The following is a 25,378-nucleotide window of genomic DNA, read 5'->3' on the forward strand; positions in this document are numbered from 1 at the left end:
GGTGGAATGGAGAGATCAGATGAGGGAAAGGGGAGAGAGAGGAATGAGAAAGTAGAGAGAGATTGATGCTGGAAAGGGAGTCAGCAGAGAAATGAGAGAGGGATAAAGATGCTAGATCTGGTGTAGTTGAGATAAAAATGAAGAAAGCAGTGAAGCTGGAATAAATGATGTAAAAAGGAGAGAGGAGGCAGAGGCTGGATGGAAAGGTGAGAGGGGCATAGAAAGAAGGCAGATGCATATGGTAGGGGGAGAGGGCAGACAGTGGATGGAAGGGATAGATGCTGGATTGAAGAGACAGGGCAGATGTTGGAAGGAAAAGAGTGAAAAGAAGATGAAACCAGAGACAACAAAAGGTAGAAAAAATAATTTTATTTCTATTTTGTCATTAGAATATATCGCATTTGAAATATGTATACTCTAGAGACATAACTGAGGACTGCAAAGCCCAGACAGTGCTTCTTTAGCTTCCAGCTGGCTTAGGGCTCTCTCGGACTAGGGGGCACTCCCCTAACACTATTCCTGTCATGTGTGACTGCAGTATTCTGTTAGCATTCTGTAATAACTTGGCTTGTTCAGTTTTCTTGATAGTAGAGGGGATATATGTGAAGGGGAGGGGAGACAGGGGTTTTGTTAGTCCTTACTCTGTATATTTGTATTTATAAAATGACAATTGTACAGAATATTGTTTCTTTTTATACTTTAATAAAATATGTTCAATATAAAATCATAATTGTGGCTTGTGCAGATGGGATCAGATAGTTTGCGAGGACCAAGCTCATGGAGACGGGGCGGAAATGGTTTTTTAAAATTTTAGCCTTAGTAGTTTGCCGGTCCACAAAATAATTTTTTTATTTCTGCCAGTCCACGGGTGTAAAAAGTTTGAAGAACACTGGTATACAACACTATGATAGACTGTTAGACGTGCTGACGGTAACTCAGATCCAAATCAAATGGAGAAACATCAATTAAAAGTAGATAGCCTAAAAGTTTTGACAACTGTACAGAACAGCTCATATTTAAAATTTCCCCGAAATGTTTTTGAAATGCAGTCCATTTGAAATGTAAACACATTTTTGTAGCTGGAATGGAATGCCTTTCATTAAATGAGAACTTTATAGTTCTGATAAATGCTGGTTCTGTGTGTATAAACATCTCTTGGTCATCCCTGCTATCAGCAGTAGTAAGTTTTTCCAGCACAAATTGATTTGTGGAGTCGTATGTTTCACTGCTGCATGATGATTGCAAATGCTCCCCTCCCCCCACCCTAAGTGGAAAACCTGGCCCAGGAATCACACCCAGCTCTTTTTCTTGGTAGTACACAAGGAGTGCAGTGGCCTGAGAACTAGGGGAACTGTGTTCAGTTTCTACTGCAGCTCCTTGTGATTCTGGACAAGTCGCCTAACTCTTCATTACCCCTGGTACAAAATAGTCAGCTGTCCTCTATATAATATGTTAATCACTTTATAGTAACCAAAGAAAAGATGTACAGTACTCCCCCGGTCATTTGCGGTATTTTCTGACCTCGAATGACCAGGACTAAGAGAGGCTGTCACCGCGAATGACTGGGCAGGAGAGCAGCCAGAACACCTGTCAGTGAAAGAAATCATTTGCGGTATGCTCCGACCGCCTCTTCCTGCACTAAAGTCAGGCCTCACCAATCAGGAGTTGCTTTGACACGCAGCTCCTGATTGGTGAGGCCCGACTTTAGTGCAGGAAGAGGCGGTCAGAGCATACCGCGAGTGATTTCCTTCACTCGCAGGCGCTCCGGCTGCTCTCCCTGTCTCCCCCAATAAAAACAGCTACGGAAGTGACTTCAACCACTGGATTTTCTGCCTCGTGCACATACAGCTGGTCTGAGATTCCTCGCCGGAGTGCGTGCCTCCTGTGAAATGCCCGAATCTTGTGCTTTTCTGTTCAGCGTTCTTCAGACTCGCTGCCGGGCAGTGGCTGCCGCTGCTATGTTGCTTCCTATCCACACGTCACCCCCCACAAAAAAACCTATTTGTGGTTTTTCAAGATTTGCGGGGGTTCCTGGAACGGAACCCCCTGCGAATACCAGGGGAGTACTGTATATCTAATCCCACTGAGACAGCAGACTGGCCAAACATGTTTTAAAGGAACACACTACTAATAAGTTATCATTTCCTGCTAGGGATCCATACTCTAATGGAATTAATATATCTAAAGTATAAATGTAGGAGTATTTTTTCAAAATATCCCTATGGTGAAAACAAATACACTTCTCCCTCTGTATTTGCGGTTTCTGCATTCCCAGTTTCGATTATTCACAGTTTTTATCTTGCTGGCTCCTCCCCTCCCAAATTACATCAGCTTGCATAGAGAAATTGCTGATTCCAAGCGTTTACAGAGAAAATTGCTGATTCCCAGCACTTTGTTCACCGTGTTTTGCTTCTCCTTCGGAAACAGGCCAGGTCTCCCCACCATGTTATTCGTGGTTTCACCATATTCACGATGGTTTTTAATAGAATACAGCAAATAACATATAAAAAAGTTATTTGCGGTTTTTCAGTATTTGCAGTTCTGTTAATCCCCTATCACAGCGAATACAGAGGGAGAAGTGTAATTCACTAATCATCCAAATCACCAGGTTTTTTAAATATATAAATTCCTTAAAATGTTAATTCAAATTATAACAGTGCTCAGGACCCATTCTCCCGCATTGGAGCCACATGAAGATCATTTGAGGAGAAAAGAAGAAATAGTAACACTATTTCATAATTATCACATGGTGAAGGATTCCTGTGGAGCCGAAGTGGAGTATAAATTATAGGGCTTGAACAAAAAAACACATCATTTATGAGATGTGTCTCTCTAATCTATTAATGAAAACAAAAACTGTGGATACAGATGATCTGCAGAAAATTCAATTAAAAAAGTACAATGATAAAACATACTGTGATAAATATCCAACCGGACCCTACACGGTCTGTGTTCCGGCGAACACGCCTTCCTCAGGGGTCCAATGGTTTGCAACCTCACATATAAAGAATTGGACTGATAACAGTGATAAAAATCCAACTGGACCCTACACGGTCTGTGTTTCGGTGAACACACCTTCCTCAGGGGTCCAATGGTTTGCAACCTCACATATAAAGAATTGGACTGAAAACAGTCTATTGTCTTTAAACATGTGAGCAAAGAACACCTCAGACAAGCTGAAGTAGCAAAAAAAATGCGGTGTCTGCAGTGTTCTTTGCTGACATGTTTAAAGACAATAGACTGTTTTCAGTCCAATTCTTTATATGTGAGGTTGCAAACCATTGGACCCCTGAGTTTTTAAATTGAATTTTCATGGTTTTATATGTCAGTGTTTAATAAATTATCTCTAGAACATCTGTATCTACAGTTTTTATTTTTGTTTTCATCGGTGGATTATTTTCACTGTGGATCATTGGGTCTCCCCATTTTTCTTTGTTGTGCAGTCTGTTAAAGAAGAGTTATTGTTTAAAACAGATTAGTGGTATAATTAACAATACATGGTTGGTGGACCCTGAGGGACCCAAAAGTGCAATGATGGTCCCTAATGTATCACAATTTGTATTAACATTTTAAGGAATTTATATATATATAAACCTGGTGATTTGGATGATTAGTGACTAATATATCTAACCAAACCTCACAAGACTATTTGAAAACTGATGGCATTTTATTTAATCATTTATTTTGTTAGTGGGAGGGGGGATTTCCTTTTCCTTTGCCAGATCTTTATATGTGGTCCTCATGTGGAGACTCAGATTTAAATCCTAGAACTGGCCCCTTCTCCTTACATTGGATGCTATTGAATCAGTACTTAAATCATATGGAAGAAGGAATTCCTAATCTTTGCTCAAGAATGATATTCACTAAACCCCGGATTCTGTAACCGGCACCCATGTCAACAGTCATCTTAAAAGCGGCTGCTGATTGCGTGTCATTCATGCGACAGCACCAGTGACAAAATCGCACCTAAACAGCTAAGATAGGCAGCTGAAATTTAGGCCCGGAAAATCCAGCCCACAGTTGCCATAAGCTGATTGGGGGGAAATTCCCCTGCTGTGATCAGCAGAGCCAGCTACGGCATCAGAGGACCCTCCCAATTGTCAGGTGATGTCCACTCCCTTCTGCCTGACACTTCCCACCCAAAATTGGCAGGATGGATGCCCACTCCCTCCTGCCTGAGAACCTCCGCCAACATCCTACCCCGACACCTTTGACATCCCATCTGGACATCCCTGAGCCCCTTATACCTCACCCCAACACCCCTGAACCCCCAATACTCCACTCCCTCCTGCCAGCAGGCTCACCTCTTCAAAATGGGCCTTCTCCTTCCTTGTGGATCCTGGGATGCACCGGGGAGGCGGCCAAAGTCTCTGACTGGCCCAGGTGGGCCAGATGGGAGGGGTCTTAGGCACCTGGGCCAATCAGGTCCTTATGCCCCTTCCCTGTGCATCATTCACTTGTAGAGGCCTACAACTCTCATTGGCCCAGGTGCCTATGACACCTACCATCTGGCCCACATGGGCTAATCAGAGCCTTAGGCCCCTCCCCAATTCATCTCAGGGTGCACTGAGAAGGGGAAGGCCCACTAGTTTGCAGAGGCAGGCCTGCTGGAAGGGGTGAGTGGGCATCCCTCCTGCTGGATTTTCATTTAAGGTATGGGGTTGGGGTTTCTTGAGTGAGGTGTTGGATATTCAGGGGGTGTCGGATGGTATATCAGGAGTGTCAGGGTGGGATGTTGAGGAGATCTCAAGCAGGAAGAAGTGGGCAACCCTCATGCAATTTTGGGTAGAGGAGTCTTGCAGGGTGTCAGGAAGGAGGGAGTGAGCATCCCTTCTGCTGTTTTCAGGTGGGAGGTTTTGTTGGAAGGTGTTGGACAGAAGGGGAGTGGGCATCCCTCCTGCTGACTTTGGGTAGGGGTGGTGTTGGGGGATGTCAGACAGGAGGAAGTGGACTTCTCTCCTGCTGATTGGGGGAGAGGGGTCCTCTGTCACTTCAGCCAGTTCAGCTGATCATGGCAGGGAAATTTCCCCCTGATCAGCTGAGTCAGCAGGACTCCCCAAAGCCGGGAATCCTACCGGCTCAGCTGTTTGAGGATAAATTCCCCTGCCACAATCAGCTTATGACATCTGCGGGATGGCTTTAGGATCCCAAGGCATAGATAGGCGGCTCAAATATAGGCCAGGGTTTTCTGGGACTACATTTCAGTCACCTATCTTGGCATGAATTGCGACTATGTAGCCACTTTCGCCCAACTAAAGCCACTTCCAGCGTTGACCATGCCTACTTTGGCGTTCCAAGGCCTAAAGTGGCTACTTATTTGCAATTCTGGTGCCTTTTATTTAGGCATCAGCAGACGCTTATACCTTGCCATTTTTTGCAATTTTTTATTACATTTTCCAATTAACTTAGGCGCTGGCAGGGTACCTACCCTCGCCTAAGTTTAAGCACTGGTTTTAAAATTTCACCCTAAGACTCTGATTCTATAAATGATCGCTGAAGTTAGGTGTCTGGATCGGTGCACCTAACTTAATTATTTGAAAGGCTTAATTAGCGCTGATAAATAAAAATCAGCATCTCGTAATTGATGTAAATCGCTCTTAATTGGATTGTAGGCACCTAACTTGGTAGACACCTAGTTCAAGGCACCTAGTAGAAAGTAGGCATGATTAGGGGGCAGGTGATAGGCGTGTTTTTCATTTAGGAGCCTGTTTTGGACTTAGGCGCACTTATTTAGACAAAGAAAACTGTGGCATAAATAGGATGCGCCTAAGGTTAGGATGCCTATCAATGCCTAAACCCAATTTAGGCCCCTCTAGGTGGGATTCTATAAAGTGTGCTTAACTTTTATAGAATTGTGCTTAAGTGCCACACTACTTGGTGCCTAAGTTTTAGGCACCATGTATAGAATTGGGCCCTAAGGCCTAGATTCTATAAACGCTGTTTAAAACTGATAAAGTTGTTAAAAAATAAATAAAACAGTTCCAAAATGCATTAGGTGTCATACAGCGTCTCTGAAGGCACGATTCATGTCAAAGATAGGCGCTGGAAATGTCGACCTTGAAACCATAGCCTACATTTCTGGTGCTTACCTTTCCCAAAGGTCACTTGATTGACACACAATTGGCGGCCTTTTTTAAGGCAGCCACCAATGATAATGCCATATATAGAAGCCGGGCCTAATTCCATGTTCATAATAAATTGTGAATGCAAATCAATACCACAATGGATTATAATTTTTTACACATATTGGCTACATAGAATGGATTCTATGTCGCATTGCTAAGTTTCATGTTTGGATACCTCAATACTGAAGCAGTTTTTGTCAAAACTTGAATTGATGTCAGAAATGGTGGCTACAATCAAGTTTAAGATATGTTTCCAATGAATTGAACTTCTGCATATATTTGTATATTTTTGATGTTATCACATCATGAGAAGATTAAGAGAATTGAATTGAATTGAATTTTGAAGTAGTTTTGTTATTAAAAAACCAAAAAAAACCTCCATTGGGATCAATGAGGATTTGGCCTGGGAAAAACTATAGTTTAGCACTATTCTATAAACTAATTTAGCGCCAGGGCCCATGCCTAACCCCCTCTTTTACTAAGGTGTGCTAACCGATTATCGCGCGTTAATTGAATTAGTGTGTGCTAAATGCTAACACGTCCATAGACTAACATGCACATGTTAGTGTTTTGCATGCGCTAAATTGATTAGGATGTGCTAATCAGTTAGCACACCTTATTAAAAGAGGGCCTAAGTTTAAGCATCTATAGAACAAAGAAAAAGGAACAACCCCCCCTCACACACACACACACGCACACACACAAAATCCAACAGAAAGAGAACAAGTGGGGAGTGTGATAGAAAACGTCAACCTTGGGACAAGCAAATTATATTTTAATAAATTCAAAACAAATACACTTCCTTCTCTGTTCTTTTGTATTGCTGGTGTACAATGTGGAACATATTAATTTTAAGGAATATATTAATTTTAAGGAATTGCTATAGAACCAACTATTCATTGATGCCTATGTGTAATGTGGACAAAAACCTTCCATGCCGCTCTAGGTTTACAGTCCAATATATTCCATACCAAAAAGGAAAACACAACCCCACGTATAATCAAACAAAAAACAAAAGCAAATGGGGAAAGGAATGTACACATCAGCCTTTAGAACTGTGCTTTATTAACATACTCAAGCTGTTAAATCAAGTACATATGCTGTATAAATATAGGCCATTTTGGAGAGTCCTTTGTTCTCTTTCATTGGACCCAACACACATTTTTTCTAAAGGCTGTTGTGTACATTCCCATCCCCACTTGCTTTTGTTTTCTGCTAGGTTTACAGTCACCATACATGGATGAGAAGAAAGTGATGTTGTTTTTATATCTATGTGTTTTATGTCAACTTTCATGAATGTTTTGGTATTGGAAACCGCCTAGAAATTAGGCGGTATATAAATGTATTGAATAAATAAATAAACATTTGATGAACTGATTCTGTTGGTAAACTTAGCCCATCTGTGAAATTAACTAGTCAAAGAAATAAGTCATCAACTAAATTATCCATCGGGTGAAATATCAGGCCTAGTATACATATGGACCAGATGTACTAATGGTTTTGTTTTTCTCATAGACACAAAGCAAGATAAACTCTAGAGCATATCTACCCAATCATATCCTTTAAACTTTGATCTCTTCTAATACAATTCAAATTTACTTATATGATTTGAAAAAATATAATTTCCCAAAGGATTTTCAAGAGACTTTCGTGATATTGCAGTTATGACTTCCAATTCTACTCTTTTTTTTGTATGTTTGTTTGTAAAGCAACTTTCCTGGTTTATTAGACAACTCTCAGTGGTTGTCATCATTAAACAGCATTCTAATTACTTCGGCCCTTATATTAGTCATAAAATGAGTAAAATTTAAGGCTAGTTTTCCAAAAATAGTCTCATGGTACTAAAACAGAGAGCTGGTCTTAGTAGCCTGAGCAGACAATAAAGAATTCATAGCAGAAATTTCCAGTGGACAAACTGAGCTTTGTTGAATTTTATCTCCAAAGATAAATGTTTGAGTCTCTCTTGCTGTGATAATTAAGTTCTCTGGGAATAAATTATCTCGTTTCAAATCTAATTGGTCAATACTGAGGTGTTGCAGTTGCTGTTTATAAATACCAGTTACACTGATTAAAAAAGTAGAGATATCCAGCATTTGTGTTTGAATTGCAACTAGTGCAGAATTTCTCTGTATTGACTATTGAGCCAATGAAAGTATTCAAACTTCTATCCAGGTAGCTTACCAGAGAAAATAAGGAAAGCAATTTTTCTGACCTAACTTTATGGTCTTAAAAGTAAAGGGTCATGGCTTTGATATACTGCATTTCTGTGGATACATCCAAAGGCCCTGATTCTATAAATGGCAATTAACTTCTAGGTACTGAGAAGCACAATTGGCAATCAGCTGATAGGTGCTGTTTATAGAATCATGCCTAGTAATACCTAAGCGGTCTTAAGTGCCAGTAGGCATTAAAACAATAGGTGCAATCCATTTATGCAAGGGTTTTCTTGGCCTAAAATAATGCACCTAAGTCAAACCATGGTCAAAATCCACTCAGAATCTGCCCCTAACCATGCCAACTTTTGGGTAGGCGCCTTGGAGTAGATGCCTACCTCAAAATTAAAGGTGCCTACCAAGTTAGGCGCCTATCAGCTAATTTAATGTTTTAAATTGTTTTTAAATTGCTTTTTTCTATTTTTATAAATTACTTACTTATTTTTTTAATTATTTCTTTATTTTTTTAATTTTGTTTCTTTATTTTTTTAATTCTTTCTTTCTATAAATTGCTTTTTAATGGTGTTTTTCAATTAACAGTGCTAATTAAGCCTAACTGAATAATTAAATTAGGTGCATCAATCTAGGCGCCTAACTTCAGGCAGAGTGTATAGAAACTGTGACAAAGTGGTTTATATAAATTATAAAACCAAAGATCCCAAAATGTAATGTCAAAAGATGACTCTCTTCTTCTCATTAGAATGGTGGCCCTCTCATATCTAAGTAGTGCTGATTTGAACTTTTCTAACTTGGACATTTTTATAGTCGAAAATGGCAGAAAAAGTTAGATGTTCTGGTGGCCAATACGTCCAAGTTGACAGTTTTTGAAAAAAAAACAATTATTTGGACATCCCATTCAAAAATGGACATATTTGTGCTTCTGAATTTGGATGTTGGACTTAGACGTCCTTTTAGAAAATGGTCCTCCACATCTAGAGTGCACATAGTGGATGTGCCAAATCACCTGAAATCATGTTATAGCATCTTGCTATTGACAATCGACACAAGTTTTCCAAACTTCACACACCAAGATATTTTGACTCCTGAGGCAGATTGTTCTTCCACTGAAACATGGTTCCATGTCAATTCATTTATTTAAGCTTTATTGAATAAACCTGGTTTTGTAATGAAAGTCCATTACCCTGACCATGCTTTTTATTTCTGGATTTTGTAATTGTTTGTGGGGACCTCCTTTCTCTTTGTGGTTCCTATTTTTGGCACTGAATATCCTAAACCAGTTCAAGCTAAGCCATTTGTCTGCATAATGGTGGTCATTATGGTGGAAATTCTCTATAAATGATCTAAAGTTATGCAAGGGATGTTGTGTGCTAAGCACAAATTCTGTATTGGGAGTTGCATATACAATTACTGTACTGCTACTCATAAAATACTAGGTTAATCCTGTACTTAGGTGCCTAACTTTAGGCAAGCATATTTATGCTAGCTCTATGGCTAGAGTAAATGCTGCACCTAAATATAGGCAGTTAGGCAGATAACTATTAATGCAGTTATATGTATAGCTGCTAATTTGTAACAGTTAACAGCAATTATAGCCAATTATTGCTCATTAACATCAATTAACAGCTCATTAATCATGTTAAGCATCTAACTGACAGCATTCTATAACATGCATCTGCACCTTAGCACATTAAGCATAAAAATGAGCTCGCATGTTCAGTGGCGTAGCAAAGGGACAGGGTAGACGTACCGCCTGGGTACCATTTTGGTAGGGCACCAGCACCTCTCCTCCTCTCCGCCCACCCACCTCTTCAAATGTTCGCTTGCAGAGAGCAGCATCTCCTATATGCTGCTCGCGCTGGCCTCAGCTCTCCTTCTGATGTCACTTCCTGGTCAAAGGGAGAGCTGAGGTTGGTGCAAGTAGTAGGTATGAGATGCTGCTCACTGCCGGAGAATATTTGAAGAGATACGGGGGGCACGTGCACAGCATGGAAGAGTATTGGGGGTGCATGGCTTGGCAATGCTAGGCACCACCTCCCACGTCACCTCCTTCCTTCTCTACGCCACTGCACATGTTTATAGAATTAGGGGGAATGATGGTAATTCAATAAAGGTGTGCCTATTCCTAGGCTTCAAGAAAGTGCCTAATTGGAGTTTATTCTATAAGGAAATAAACATCTATGTTTCTTTACAGGATACTAGCATAATAGTCAAATGTGCTTATATTGCAGACCTGTCCTATAGTTTTTCTTAGTTCTCTGGTTACACTTGTTCAATAAATATCATCTACCACAATAAGTGTAGCCTCGTATATTTATAAACTATTTAAGCTGTGTTTTCAGATGTGTTTTCCAAATGTTTGTATTTAAACCTTTGGGAGTATGTGCACTGCATTTGCAATGATTATTTTCAAAATCTATGCTCAGCACTCTTCATTGACCAACCGTAACACTGTTGTATCTTATAAAACTTACATTTTCAGTTCTTTACATTTCTTAGACCAAAATTTCTTATTCTTATACCTTTATAACTTTCAACAAGTTTCTTAACTAATTCACTTATCTGAGTGCCGTTTGTGACTAGCTTCACCTGACATGTTTTGCCTATTCGGCTGCGTCAAGGATGTCCCATAAAAATATATATAAATGATATTATTTCTTTACTCCTTAAATGCAATAGTACATGCTCCTCGATGTTGTGTTGTTTTGTTGTTGATTTTTTTTTTTTATTTAGTTGATTAAAATATCTTTTTAATCTCTTACCTGATGGTAATGCTGATTTTTCATCTTGCATCACTTCCTGTATAACAAGATGGCCGCAGCATCTTTGAATAAGCTTTATATAGATTACGTTGTTAGAGACACTACATTCATGGTCTGTTTAAAGAGAAACCCTCTGATTTCTCACAATAGAGATTTCCACTCAATTTCCATGTTCAAACCCAGTGTTAATTCTAATAACTGGAATAAACAGTAAAATAGCATATCTTAACAATAGCAGTGCACATTGATAATTTTCCCTCTAAATATTAACTGCCAAATTCTAGAAAATTATTCGGATTTTACCAGAATCCTCCTCATACTATCCACAGGAGTATATCTGCCTTGTTGCAGTTTTGCCCACTCTTTTTCGATTTCGCCGTAAATCATGTAGCACGCTGCAGTATACATAGAAGCTAGTTCACTGAAGTTCAGGAACCTGTGGTAATGTAACATGCGTTGATATGAGTTTTAATTCTTTTGGCTCCCCAGTTATTTCTAGTGGCTTCCAGTGGCATAGTCCAAACTAATTCTGGCACACTCTGAGGTTAATGCAGGTGGGCACAAGCAGTACAGATAAGGACACTGGTTCCATTTCTCTCCTTGGATATTGACGCTGACTGGGTGGGCCGGGCTAGGGAGGAGAGCAGAGCCATTTTATGAGTGGCTCTAATTACTCGTAGTTAGCACATTATCCATATTTATGTTAACAAAGGTAATTATGCTTTACCGAACCAGCATTTTAATGTTTAATGTACTGAAGATCTTCTCCCAGTCTGTGAGAAAGGCTTTATTGCATTTAATCTAAAAAAAAAAAAAAAAGTTCTTGTTTTTTGTTCTTCCCTATGGCCTGATGCTGAGAGCTGTGAGAACAGTTTTTTCACTTCCATATTAAAGGCTTCAGGGTTTTCTTTTCCCTACTTATAAATAATCACAGATTTAAGTAAAATCTGCAAATATATCATGTTATGCAATCAGCTTAACAAACTATGTGGATTTTTTTATGACAATAAGTAAGAAGGAAAGAACAGCTGTCAAAATTTCCAATGATATATGAAAAGTGTCATATGGTTTAGATTGCAGAGATTGTTTACAAACTGTACTTGTCTGTGACCATGAAACTATATTTCTAAAGGACACTATAGCATATGAGAAGTTATGTAAAGGTTCTTGAATAATATGGTAATAGAACTCATTCCACCTTGGCTTGGAAATACTCTTGTGTGTTCTGTTCTTGCCAAAGAATGATGGAGTTCAAGAGCATCTATTTCGGTGATATAATCAGAGGTTTGACCTCGGGGGGAGGGGAGCTCTTAATGGGATTGTCATTATGATAGCAGTCACAGGCATATAAGAATGAGAAAAGGAAATTCCACTGCAATAGAAATATTAAATGAGATCTCTCGGTAAAAGCGAGTACAGTTATTTTTATTTGCTATACCGCAATTATTAACAGAAAATGTTAAACCAAAGCAGTGTACACTAATAAAAGCAGAGATAAAAATTAGTAAAATTATTATTATTATTACTTTTTTTTAAACTTTATAACTATGAAATCAATAAAAAATATTTTGAACATAAAAAAAAAAAAAACTGACAGGGCAGTTAGACCAGGACAAGAAAACAAACTGGACCCAAATAGGTTAACTAGGAGGAGAAGGTTTGCAATATATTATGGGGAAGAACATAAAGGAAAACGACAAAAGGTAAAAGGGATGGAAGACAAAGATGAGAGCATTTGTGTTAACCATAGAGAGACTTTCCCCCTCTTTTACTAAGGTGCGCTAATCGATTTAGCACACGCTAAACGCTAACGTGTACATGTTAGTCTATGGCCGCGTTAGCATTTAGCGCGCGCTAATTCAATTAGCACGCGCTTATCGGTTAGCAAACCTTAGTAAAAGAGGGCCTTGGTCTATAAGGAAGGTGCTACAAATGTCTTTGTAAAGTAACAGGCTTTTAACTGCAACTTAAAGTTCTTAAGAGGTTTTACTGACCCCAAATAAAGCGGTAGCGAGTTCCACAGAATAGGGGCCATAACTGAGAAGCTAGAATCTCGATCAATGTCAAGAAACATCTGTTGAAAAGAAAGGGTAAAGAAAAGAAAGGGAAATGCAGTGGTCAGAGCACACATTTGCCCTCAGTGGCACAAAATTAGGCTATAGCTATCCTCGCCCTCCCCCCACCCCGCAACATGCCAAATGTTAAAAAAATAAAATCTACCCCAGAATCTACTTCAAGGTAGGGTAGACATTTTGATTGTAATACTATATACAGTGAACTCTCAGTTAAATACTTTAAATAAAAATGAAAATAAAATTACTTTTTGGATGAAATTTAAGTGTTAACTTGGCACGCCACAACTGAATATGCCCATGCTTTGCCTACCACATCTCCGGTAGTTTGTCTGGAACAGTTTATGGTATGGCATAGTATGGGGTATAGCATTAATTAGGCCTATTTTTAATAGTAACTCTCAAGCAACCAGAAATGACATTTATCCGGCATCTATCAATCTCCATGGGTGTCGGTTAACTCATAGACATCGGAACAGGGGGAACCATAGGGGTAGTGGCCTCCCAAAAAATTGGCACTGCCCCAGCCCCCTTCCATCCCTCCCCTGTCAGGCTCTTCACCCACGTAATCGGCTTGCTTCTGCCGCTCAGCGGCAACGAGCAGGAACGCGCTTTGGCGCTCCTGCTCGGCACTGAGCAGCTTGTTGAAAAAGCCTCAGACTCCATCAGAAGCAGACACCTGTTCTCTGACTAGAGAGGGTAATAAATTCATAGGCTATAAAAACCTCCTATTGTTGAAAGCCAAAACTGGGTTTTGGTGAGATCACACTTTCAACCAAAAATGTAGTGGTTAGAGTGGGTTTGGGCCCACTTGGACGTTTTGACTAGTAAGATGTCCAAGTGTCGATTTATGCCGTCTTTTGGATGTCTATCTTTTTTGAAAATGAGCCCTATGTACTCTAATTTCAAAGTCACAAATATGTCTGAAAATTGACTTATCTTTCGATACCAGGGCACGTAGTGACTAGGCCCTAGTGACAGTGGCCAGCATTTGTGAACTTCCTAACATTAACCCTCTCTTTTACTAAGGTGCACTAACCGCTAATGCGTCCTTAGACTAACATGCACGTGTTAGCGTTTAGCGTGCACTAATCGGTTACCACACCTTAGTAAAAGAGGGCCTAACTGTATGTCAGCCAGTTAGTGCACTCTCATGTCCTGCACCCTTAAAGAAAAATTCTGAAAAATGTAGTAATGGCTAGTTTAATGTGCAATAACAGATAAACTACTGTGCAACCCCTTATCATATTTGTGTAGAAGTGTTACCGTTCATTAAGGGGTCCTGAGCTACAGCAAAAAGTGGCCTTGCCACACCCTTGTGAAGGTTCTTTTCACATTATATGGCCATTTTTATAGCAGCTGTAATAAAGCTGATTTTTTTTATTTGTTATATTTATGGCCATATGCTAAAGCACTGGCAGTGTTTTGACTCACAACATAGAAGCTAAGCGGGCAATTCAGCTATTCATTCTTGCCATCATTTGGATTTCTTATTTTTGGATGTATGTCGGTTTACACCTTATGACTTTCACTATGGTGTAGGCTAGTAATTTGGGCTGTGTTTGAGTGTGATGCATGAGTGAATCAATCCTTAGACACTATATATAAGCGTTTAGATTTTTGATGGATTTTTTATATCACGCTTTGTGAAAAATTGAAGCATTATATATTTTTCACAAAATCACATAGAGACATTGAGCAACATATAGAAATATTGAGGAGAGAAAATTTGATGTATGAGTGCTTATATCATGGGCACTTAATTTGAGACACCATTAAGGGAGCTTTTGGTTTCACATGGATAGGCTCCCATTACTGAATTCTCTCAATCATATATTATATGCTGCTCCATTCCAAAGTGATCTTATTTTGGATTGCTCTTTTCAGACAATCATTGATTTTTTTTCGGCCAGTTCTTATTATAGTTTGATTGTGTTTTTACTGGCATCATTTCTGGTTCTTGCAATTACAGCGTATGCTAATGTTGCCGTTAGTGAACAGTCATTAAAAAAAAATACCATGTGAGCACTTACTAACACCCATTGTGCAAGCATTAATGCTTATACAGTAATTCTGTATTAACCAGTAATGTAACTGGTAATGTAGCTGTGCTCAGGAACAGCCACTCTACTACTTCTAATTTCTATGCTGCTCCTAGATCAGTGCCTTGCAAAGTTTGCGAGCTGGCAGCATACTAAATTGGGGGCGGCAGCTCGAGGGCATCCAGAAGTGCGTGGATGTTGACGTGATGATGTCATCACGTTGACGCATATGAGCGGAGGTGCTGAAAAAGAAAAGGCATGGAGAGGAGGAGAGAGGAGGAGAGGCGCCGGCTGACTGCTTTCAGGATGTGGCTCTCGCCACGAGAGGCATGTCCTGTGGGCAGTCAGCCAGTGCTGGCGCCTCTCCTCCTCCCCAGCATCTGGTGGCACTCCTGGAATCTCCCCTGGCACACAGTTTGTGATACACTGTGCTAGATGTACACAGTGCTGTATATTGAAACATTCAAGAGACAATCCCTGCTCAGTAGAGCTTACAATCTAACTAGCACTGGCTGGTTAAATAAATAGTGGGCAAAGATAGTTCTGTTATTTATGTGGTCCAATTTGCTTGCTAAACTTAGCCAGTTATCTTGTCTGAATATTTGTGGCTAGCAGGTAGCTGTTTGACTTAGTCATCTAGCAGTGAATATTCAAGCACTGGTTGGATATCTCCTGCTGAATATTAGCAGTTAGCCAGCCAAAAGCTATTTAACTAGCCAGGAACTATTCTTGGCCAGTTGGATAGCGCAGAATATCAGGGGACTGGTTATATTTTTAAGCCACGGTTATGACAATATTCAGTGCTAACTGATTAAGTGCTTGGGGGCATTCAACAAAGGTCGTAAAGCGTGTTAGTGCGTACAATTGCATTAGTACAAGCTAACTATTAAAGATGTCCATTGAAATATAATGCTAGTTGTAAATAATTATTTTAAATATTTTAAAAAAGTTTTTATTTTGTGGGCAGCCAATTCAAATTTTTCCAGATGCAACGAGAGTCAGTTAGGAACGCAGGAAACAGTTCTTGGTCCTGAAATCCAGGCTGTTGGCTGTTGGAGCAATTTTTTTCCCTTGTATTTTCCCTGTAGATGTATTTTACGTTATCAGGGTAAACAATTTATATTTTTTGGATCATTCTCATGTGGAGAAATTTCTATTGGAACATGATAAAAAGGATAATTAAACAGAAACTGGATCTCAATGTATATAGTTGGAATGCTAACTGGATTTCCATCAGGAATTATTTACTTTTAGTTTATCCTCGCAAATCTCTCCTTGAAGTGGACTTTAGAATTAATTTATTTCTATTTGTAATATTTCTTGTAAAATATGTTTCACCAATGTTATTCTTTTCTTGTATATCTATACTTGATATGTATAATTGAAATTACTAAAAAAAAAAAAAAAAAAGACATAAACTGACAAAGGTTCCAAGATGGATGTAAACCCAGCCACTGTGGGAAGTCCTGGAGGATTTGTAGTAGATTTATGTGTCTTAGGCACCACATAAAAAGATGAGGTAATTGGGTATTTTTCATTCAGGGAACTGAAGTCTCTCTCCAAAGCTAATCCTTGTTTAAGACCATAATCCAACAACATGCAAGCATGTTTTTGAATCTTTAATATAAAAATAAAATCTAAATATGGTGCCCCTCAAATAGCAATTATTAGTGCTAATTAAAATCAATTACAGGTTATTTCCCCCTTTTACAAAATCGTGATGGCAGTTTTTAGCGCAGGCCGGCACGCTGAATGCTTTGCGCTGCTCCCAACACTATTTATACGTAATGAACCTTCTTTAGAAAAATTTAAGCGTTCCCTTAAAAGCTTTCTGTTTAAGGACGCTTTCAATATATAGAAAATATTACCTACAAATATTAAATCCCATTTTTTAATGAGTGTTTATGTGTAGGTCGCCAAAATACTCTTTATTTCACTTTATATCTTGGATTTGAGATCCTACCATATATGTTTTCCATGACCCCTCCATATGTGTTTTTTTTCCCTTAAATGTTTCTTTTTCTTTTCTTAAAAAATTTGTAGTTCACTCCTTTTGCCTTTTGTACCAGTTTGTAATAGAATGCCAAAATTTGTCTATATTATCTTGTTTTGTCCTCCCCAATTTGTTGTTATTTTAAAAACAATTGTTATAAGCATTGAAATATATGATATTGCGTAGATAACAAATCCCAATAAAACTTGAAACTTGTATGAAAGGATGGGTGGGTGGAAGGGATGTACTATTTCCTTTGATGGAATTAAGTGCTGGTTATTTTGTACAATTGTTTGATAATATGTTGCATTAACTTATGTTTTAATTGGCATGATAATTGGTTGCGCCATTAAAAAAAACTATTAACTGTTTAAAAAAATGTAGGCGTCCTTTGGGATCTTCACCTAGTGATGCCAAAGCCTGGAAGTGAGCATATTTAGGGGTGGCACTGGACTTTAGTGTCACTAGGCACCACTGGCTGCGATTCTGCAAGGACCCTAGGTACCGGAAATGTAGGCCTGTAAAACCATGGCCTACATTTCCGGCGCCTAGGGTCCTTGTTAGGTGTCAGTATCCCCAATTCTGGAAATAGCGTCTGTGATTGGCATGCGGCAGGCAGCAGTTTTCTAGGCACTCAATTTCGTCCACACTTCGCTGCTTCCTTAAATCTTCATGTTCCAGTACAAATTCCAACAGGGACCCCTGTTTCACCTTCCAGCTGCTTTAGGGATACGCTCTATTTCTTCCACACTGCACTGCTTCCTAAAATACCACTGACGGCAAAGAACCTAGATAAACTTAGACAGCTAAATTGATATTCAGTGCTGGCCAACTAAGTTTTTAGTTGCCAAAGACAGACCAGCTATTTATGCAGTCTGATTTGGCCACAAAACTTAGTCAGCTAGAACTTTAAATTTTGCAGATAGTCTCTAAGGCCTGGATTCTCTAAGCAATGCCATTTTTTTGGGTGCCGGTATGATGCCTAGTCTCAGTGAAAAAACTGTTTAAACGCCTGTTTTCACAGATTTTCAAGGCGCCTAAAAAACTGGCACCAGAATTGCGCCTCTGTAAGCACTTTAAGGCGCTTAATGTCACTGTGGGCGTATATAACACCTGAAGTGGTGTTAGACGGTGTACAATTGATGCAAAATGCAGCGGTCAAACTGATCTTTGAGCTGAGGAAGTTTGACCACGTGACACCCTACTACCGGCAGCTGCATTGGCTGCCAATGGAGGCGCGCGTAAAGTTCAAATTTGCCTGCTTCTGCTTCAAAGCACTACACGGACTTGCCCCTAAATATATAACTGACCTTTTCGTCTTCTCAGCCAACAGACACAAGAGAAGCTCACATTCCAACTTTGTTTCCCCCCCCAGTGAGAGGTTGTAAACTGAAAAAACACCATGAACATCTTCTCTCGCACCAAGCAGCATCATGGGGTAAAGACCTAGAATAATTGCTTTCGCCCACTACTTATGAGGAATTTAGGAAACGTCTGAAAACACACCTGTTCCTAAAGTATCTAGACAACTGATCCTCTCTTCTCTCTCCCCTCTAAAGCGATTAACTTGTTCTATTGATCACTCTCTCTTCAAAAATGGATTTCCTGTCCTATTAATCCTCTTTCTTCCTCCCCTCTTAAAGTCAATCAATTTGTACATTTGCTTAATCTTTGTAAACCGCATAGAACTTCACGGTATTGCGGTATATAAGCTGTTATTATTATTATTATTATATTTCCAGTGCTTATTTTTGTCGGAGGTGCAATTCTCTAACCGGCGCCGTGACATCATTCTTTTGGCAGATGCTTTTAAGGCATTTAAGATAAGTTCCTTTTTGAAGAATTATTGAATGACTATCACATGAAAAAGTTTCAACCTGTGGGTACACAGTTAAATGAAGAGTTTTAAAATATCAACTGACAATATAAGAACATAAGAACATAAGAATTGCCACTGCTGAGTCAGACCAGTGGTCCATCGCTTGAATATGTGATGATTGGGTGGTGAGGTGATAGTTTAGGGGTTCGCCCCTTGTTTTCACCTCCATGTCTCTGAGCACGCTTTCATTATAAGTTGATATTATCTTCATGAACTACTAGTTATTATTTTGGAGTGATTTTGCATTTGATGTATCATAGTATCTTTAATCACTCATCATATAGTAACCATTGAATGTGTGGTCCCCCTATTCATTGACTTGACTCAATTAAATAGTGCTGCATATTGGGCATATTCCGTTTTGTATTTAGTGCCATTGGGGGTTACATTTATATATACTGTACATTTCAGGGGTCTTTTCAAAAATATGAGGGTCATTTCATAAATAATGCAAACTATTTTTTTAAATTTACATGTTTTATTTTTTTTCAAGTATTTCTTTACAATCCTTCAATATAGTCTCCCTGCTTTGCAATGACCGAGTCCCAATGTCCAAGAAGCTTCATTATTCCATCCAAGACACCATTTTTGTTCAGTTGCCGAATGGCTCGGTTACCAGCGGATAAAAGCTCTTCCAGCGATGCAAAATGATGTCAATGCATAGGTTGTTTCAACTTTGGAAAAAGGTCGAAGTCTGATGGACTCATGTCTGGACTGTAGGGAGCATGAGGTAATGCCTCCCAGCCGTATTTGGGTAGCTTTTCAATGACGAGTGGAGAGCTCCATCTTCCCCACGGCCAAAAAAATTTTGATAAGCTCAATCAAAAGTCAAACAAATGATATTTGCTTATGATCATGAAGGCATCATCATCACAGACAAAGTTCCATGTAGAAGAAGTGTCACAGCCGTGTATTATTGTGATATTTTTGCAAAAAATGGGCAGAAAAATGCACAAAACCCGACCTCAATTGCTCTTGGCTGGACCACTCATTCTTTACAACAATGCTCGCCCGCACATAGGGAATGTCGGCATTGAAAAACTACGTAAATAGGGCTGGGAGGTGTTACCTCATGCTCCCTATAGTCCAGACATGAGTCCACCAGACTTCGAACTTTGAAAGTTTGCGGTGATTACTATAAATGTACAATACCTTGCAGTTTATAATATTTCATTTACCAGCAGCTTCATAAATAATCAAGTTGCTACAAAGAACAACTTCCTCTATCGCTTCCTATTTCCTCTTTCCTATTTATCCTGCCTCTACAGCTGATCTTAATTATAACAAATTCCACTCCACTTCTTTGTTTAATCCATTGGGCTCTACTTTCCCCCAGGAATGGATTAACCTTCGCTCTTTTCTCAATAGAATCTCTGATATGTTACCTGCCCTTATTAGTTGGATTGTAATCAATACTACAAATTTCAACTCATTAACCTCATGTTTATATTGAACCCAGTGAGCCTCCAACGGAAGTTCAGTTTTTCTTAAGCATAAATTACTCACATGTTGAGCAATCTGCTGCTTGATTTTTCTTTTAGTCTGACCTAAATACCACCTCTACAGGGGAACACAATTCCATAAACTACTTGACTGGTATTACAGTCAGTCCAATCACGTAGATAAAACACCTTATCGTTATTTGGTATTTTAACCCTATCAACTTCCAATGCAAATCTGTAATATACACACCCATTGCATTTAAAATGGCTTCTCAAACTACCTTCTCTTGTGTTTTTATTACTATTAGCCAAGATCATTGCAAGTTGCGGACATGAATATAGGCAAATCTTGGCAAATCCCGAAGCTGAGAATGGAGGTTTAGAATATGCCAATTCTAAACCACTTGTTTAATCTGTTGGGATTAAGTGGAAAAGGGCAGTATACAGTACATGTCATCCGTGTTTCCCTTTGACTTCTACCTCTTCATAACATTAACCAGTTTCTATCCGTATATCTTGTTCTTTTAAATGCACACATAATAATTTTTGTAGGGTAATCCCTTTGACTAAAGCTCTCTGTCATATTACGAGACTGCTCAAAAAATTCTGCTGGCTCCGTACAGAGCTGTTTAACTCTTAGAAACTGTCCCACCGGAACACTGTCCTTCAAATTCTTAGGGTGATAACTGTTATAATAAAGGACTGTGTTCTGGTTCGGAGCCTTTATTAGTCGTAGCTCCTGAAGATGCTTATTAGCGAAACACAGACCTGTGTCGAGCTAGACTGATCGTGGTGTTTAACCTCCTCCTACGGGAGCACTCTGCCTTTCTACACTTTCTGTGGTTTTGGGGATGCTCTTCTCTCGCCTCTCTATAACAGCTCTTTCCTCGCTTTGGCTCGCTTGGGGGGGGGGGGGCTGGTTTGTTTCCTTTGTTGCCTTAATGCTCTGATGTAACTGTCCCATCACGGTAGTTATCCGTGGAGAGTGTATTTTTTCTTCTTGTATTTCTACTGATTACTTGTATTTGAGCTTTTGGTGCCTCTGTTGTTCCTGTTACCCTGTTGTATCCTTTCTAATAAACATGATTACAAAAAAAACAAAAAAACTAGACATATGGAGGATGCAAAGAATATCAGTTTGATGATCGATATTTAAATGGAATGGTGCTTTGAGATGAAAGACTGACAAAAAAAATATATGATTTATCTGTGCATTTCAGGAACTTTAATAAGAACTCTTGAGATAGGAAAGGTTCTGTATGTATGATGTATGATTATTGTGATTATTTATTGGTAATACAAAAATGTGATGGTATTGTGTGAATATTTAATAAAATATTTTCTATCATGTATGAATAGCTTTTTTATATGCTGAGTAATTGATACTATTGAAGCTATTGAAATTAATTGATAAGTCCCGTTGGAGTAATGTATATTCATTAGGGATATCCTGAAAACCTGGTTTGCTTACACCGATCTGCAAAGTAATACAGAGATACCTCAGTGCTTTCAAAAGCATGACAGAAAAAGGCATTTGGTAAAGCAAAAGAAAGTGATAGATGATAAAAGGTGAGCATTGGGCAGATAAAGAATGCAGGACCTGGAAAAAAAACCAAAACCACAGACCACAAGGGAGATAAACTGGATCTTGCAAACTGTTGCTACTGAAACGGGCCTACTCCTTCTCAACTCCCCAGATATCTACAGTATCGGGTCAATACTGACTAATTGGTGATGGCTCAGTACTCGCTAACTGTGTTACTTATCTAGGAATTAATTATCCTTAGACAGATATCCTTGGGGTCATTATCATTTGAAATTACACTATGAATAATTGTCCCTGGCAAATTACCCTGGACTGGTGGGGTGGGGGAGGGTTTTGCCTGAAGATAGGAGTAGGGTATAATTAATTGCCACTTGCAGATTTTGATGTTAAATATAAAACATCACAGGTTCTTTTCATTCATTCTCACATGAAAGATTCTTCTGACTATGCCACAATTAGCCACCTTTTTATCAGTTCACCAAAGATTGCGATGCTATTTCCTCCTTTCTTATCTTTCCTATCTTGACTGTGTACTATTAATGTCTCATTGTGATACTTCTCTTGTTGTGTTTTCTCTCTGCAGGCTTCTTGCTGAGAAAGTACCAGACTTTTTTTTCCCAAATAAGGAATTCATGAAACTACAGAGTTCAGAATCCTACCAACTACACTGATATCCAGCTGGACTTATGTATGTAAAATACTAAGATACCAAGAGACATGTCTATTCATTTCTGAGGCTTACTAAAGAAACCCAATAATATTACCTCTATCTTCTTTTCCTTTTCTAAGAAGTAGTGAATTTTATGGACATTATAGAGCATGCAATGCAGTTTTTATGACATTGAGGCTTTCCATTCTAGTACACATTTTGCATGACTTTTACTTTCACAAACAGAGCTGCAATTTTTTTTTTTTTTCTAAACGCATAGCAATAGATTTCCATTTGAATTAATGGTCTTTTAAAAGAAAGATCTTAGAACTAGTCTGCTAGTTAAGGAAAATTCCAGCAAGGATTTATGACCCAGTTTTCTGATCCTCAGGCTATCATGGGCGTGGCATGTTGCATAGACAGGGTTCATCAGTGACTGCAAAGATAATTCTCACCAGTCACAAAACAGTGACAACTGAGCAGGAGGTTATCAATGTGGACTACCATTAAGACATGATATTTGACTGTTAATCCCAGTTATTCATAACTAAGGGGAAAATCCATCAAGCAGCAGTAGGGTTTAATGCAATTTAATGCACGTTAAGGGAATTAGCGTTCGTTAAACGCTAAGGTGCCCAAAGATAGACATCTAAATAAATAGGCGCCTAATGCTAGGCACATAAATTACCACCCCCTTTGTACGAAGCTGCATTATGCTTTTTTATTGCTGGCCGCAGCAGTATTGGCTCTGACGCTCATATGAATTCTATGAGCATCGGAGCTGATACTGCGGCAACTGATGATAAAAGAGCCTAACGTGGCTTTGTAAAAGGGGGGGAGGGGTTGATTAGGATATTGACTTCAATAATTCGCTTTAACAAGCTTGTAATAAAAAAAATAAAATTTAATTGAGAGATAGGCGCCTATTTTCTTAGATGCAATTCTACAAAAGATAGGCACCTATCGCAGGGCACCTAGCGGTGCCTATCGCCAAAGAAGATGAATTTAGTAGTGGAGAAAGCCTTAGGTGCCGCTAGCTCTAAATGACTTAGGTGCCTATAATATAGGCTTTAAAACCTTGGCCTACATTACAGGTGCCTAAGTTTTAAGTTAGACACTGCTAAGCGCAATTCCTATATGGGTTTCTAAGCACGATTGACATATAATAGGTACCTATCTTTGTAGGCGCCTATTACAGAATCTTGCACCAAGGCCCTGGTTCTATAAAGGCCGCCTAAAGTTAGGCACCAATATGGGCACCTGACTAAATTTGATAAATAGGCTTCATTGATGCTGATATAGGCACTCTCTTAGAATAGGCTTGAATTGGTTTTAATTGAAAGCTAGATGACTAACTTGAAAAACTCGATTTTATAAAAAGTTGGCATCAAGCCCAAAGTGCCAGCACTAAAAGTTGGCATAGTTAGGGACAGTTCATGGGCATGTTTTTGAGTTAGGTGCCCCTTTGCGAATCAATTGCTATTGGGCTCCGATATTGGTGCCTAACTTTAGGCACAGACAACCCTGGCATAAAATGGGGACGCCCAAATATTAGGATGCTGAGCATGATTCTGTAACAGGTGCCTAAGGGCTCCTTATACTAAGGTGCGCTAGCGTCTTTAGCGCACGCAGGAAATTACCATGCGCTACGCTTCTAGAATGAATGCCAGCTCGATGCTGACGTTAAGGTCTACAAATCAACAAAATTCCAGTGATGTGACTAAAGGTAAAGAACTTCCACTATGGGATGTCAGATTGACCATATAGAGTAATGTACCTCCTAGGCCTGTCAACTCTTCACTCATCCCAAAATATTTTTTTCATACTGTATATTTTCTTCTTTTGTTGTGCATTTTTCAAATCTTATACGACTAGAATAAATTATGTAATTAAAATGACTTAGCTTTTTTTTAAATGTATGTATTGTTTAGATCATGCTGCATATGTTTTTTCCAATGTTGAATACTATTGAATACTTGTGAGAATGGCGTTAAGGTCTAGCGCACACAGCAATGTAACGCATGCTATTCTGCGCGTTAAAGCCCCAGCGCACCTTAGTAAAAGGAGCCCTAAGTTTTATAGACTTACAACTTTTTTATTTTTTTTTTAAAGCTCATTTTTGGCCAGTTTTCTACAGGAGGGATTAAAGGAGGTATGTTATTTAGTTCCCGCTAATTTCCCCCTCCTAACTGAAAATAAAGATTGTGGGCTCTGTATTTAACTATCCACAACAAAAAAAGCCAGAAAAAAAGAGTCCCTAATTGAGAATCAACAAGCGAAAAGGTGTAGGGATGGACAAGGATTCTCCACAAATCAATCAAGAAAGAACCCCTGGGGTGCAGTTCAAAAACATTTATTTAAAAAAAATAAAAAAAAAAACCACACATTTTGTGTGCTGATTTTTAATAAACATTTTTGAACTTCACCCCTGGGGTTCTTTCTTGATTGATTCATGGAGGATCATTGTCTATCCCTACTTCACTTTTCCTCTTTTAATTAGCAGCATTCATATGTTTGGGTTTGGAGTGGAGGGGTAGCTGAGTGGTTAATGCCGGAACCTGGTAACATGGGGAGCTGGGTTCTATATTGCAGCTCCTTGTGACTCTGGCCAAAGCACTTAGACCTCCATTACCCTGGGTTCAAAATAAGTATCTGTATATAACAGTGGTCTCAAACTCGCAGCCCGAGGGCCACATA

The 25,378-nt window shown here is 39.1% G+C and overlaps 1 protein-coding gene across 11 annotated transcripts in view; it reads left to right on the top strand.

Annotated features, from left to right (window-relative positions):
- The window catches only part of CHRM3 (cholinergic receptor muscarinic 3), a 1,018,971-nt gene that overhangs the window by 586,897 nt on the left and 406,696 nt on the right, over positions 1–25,378 (top strand). For all 11 annotated transcript variants that reach the window (XM_033937301.1, XM_033937305.1, XM_033937299.1 and 8 more), the window contains one exon: positions 22,616–22,720. The gene's annotated coding sequence lies outside the window, so the exon portion shown is untranslated. The remainder of the gene's footprint in view (positions 1–22,615; positions 22,721–25,378) is intronic.

The sequence above is a fragment of the Geotrypetes seraphini genome, chromosome 3, assembly GCF_902459505.1.
Source record: "Geotrypetes seraphini chromosome 3, aGeoSer1.1, whole genome shotgun sequence".
NCBI lineage: Eukaryota > Metazoa > Chordata > Amphibia > Gymnophiona > Dermophiidae > Geotrypetes > Geotrypetes seraphini.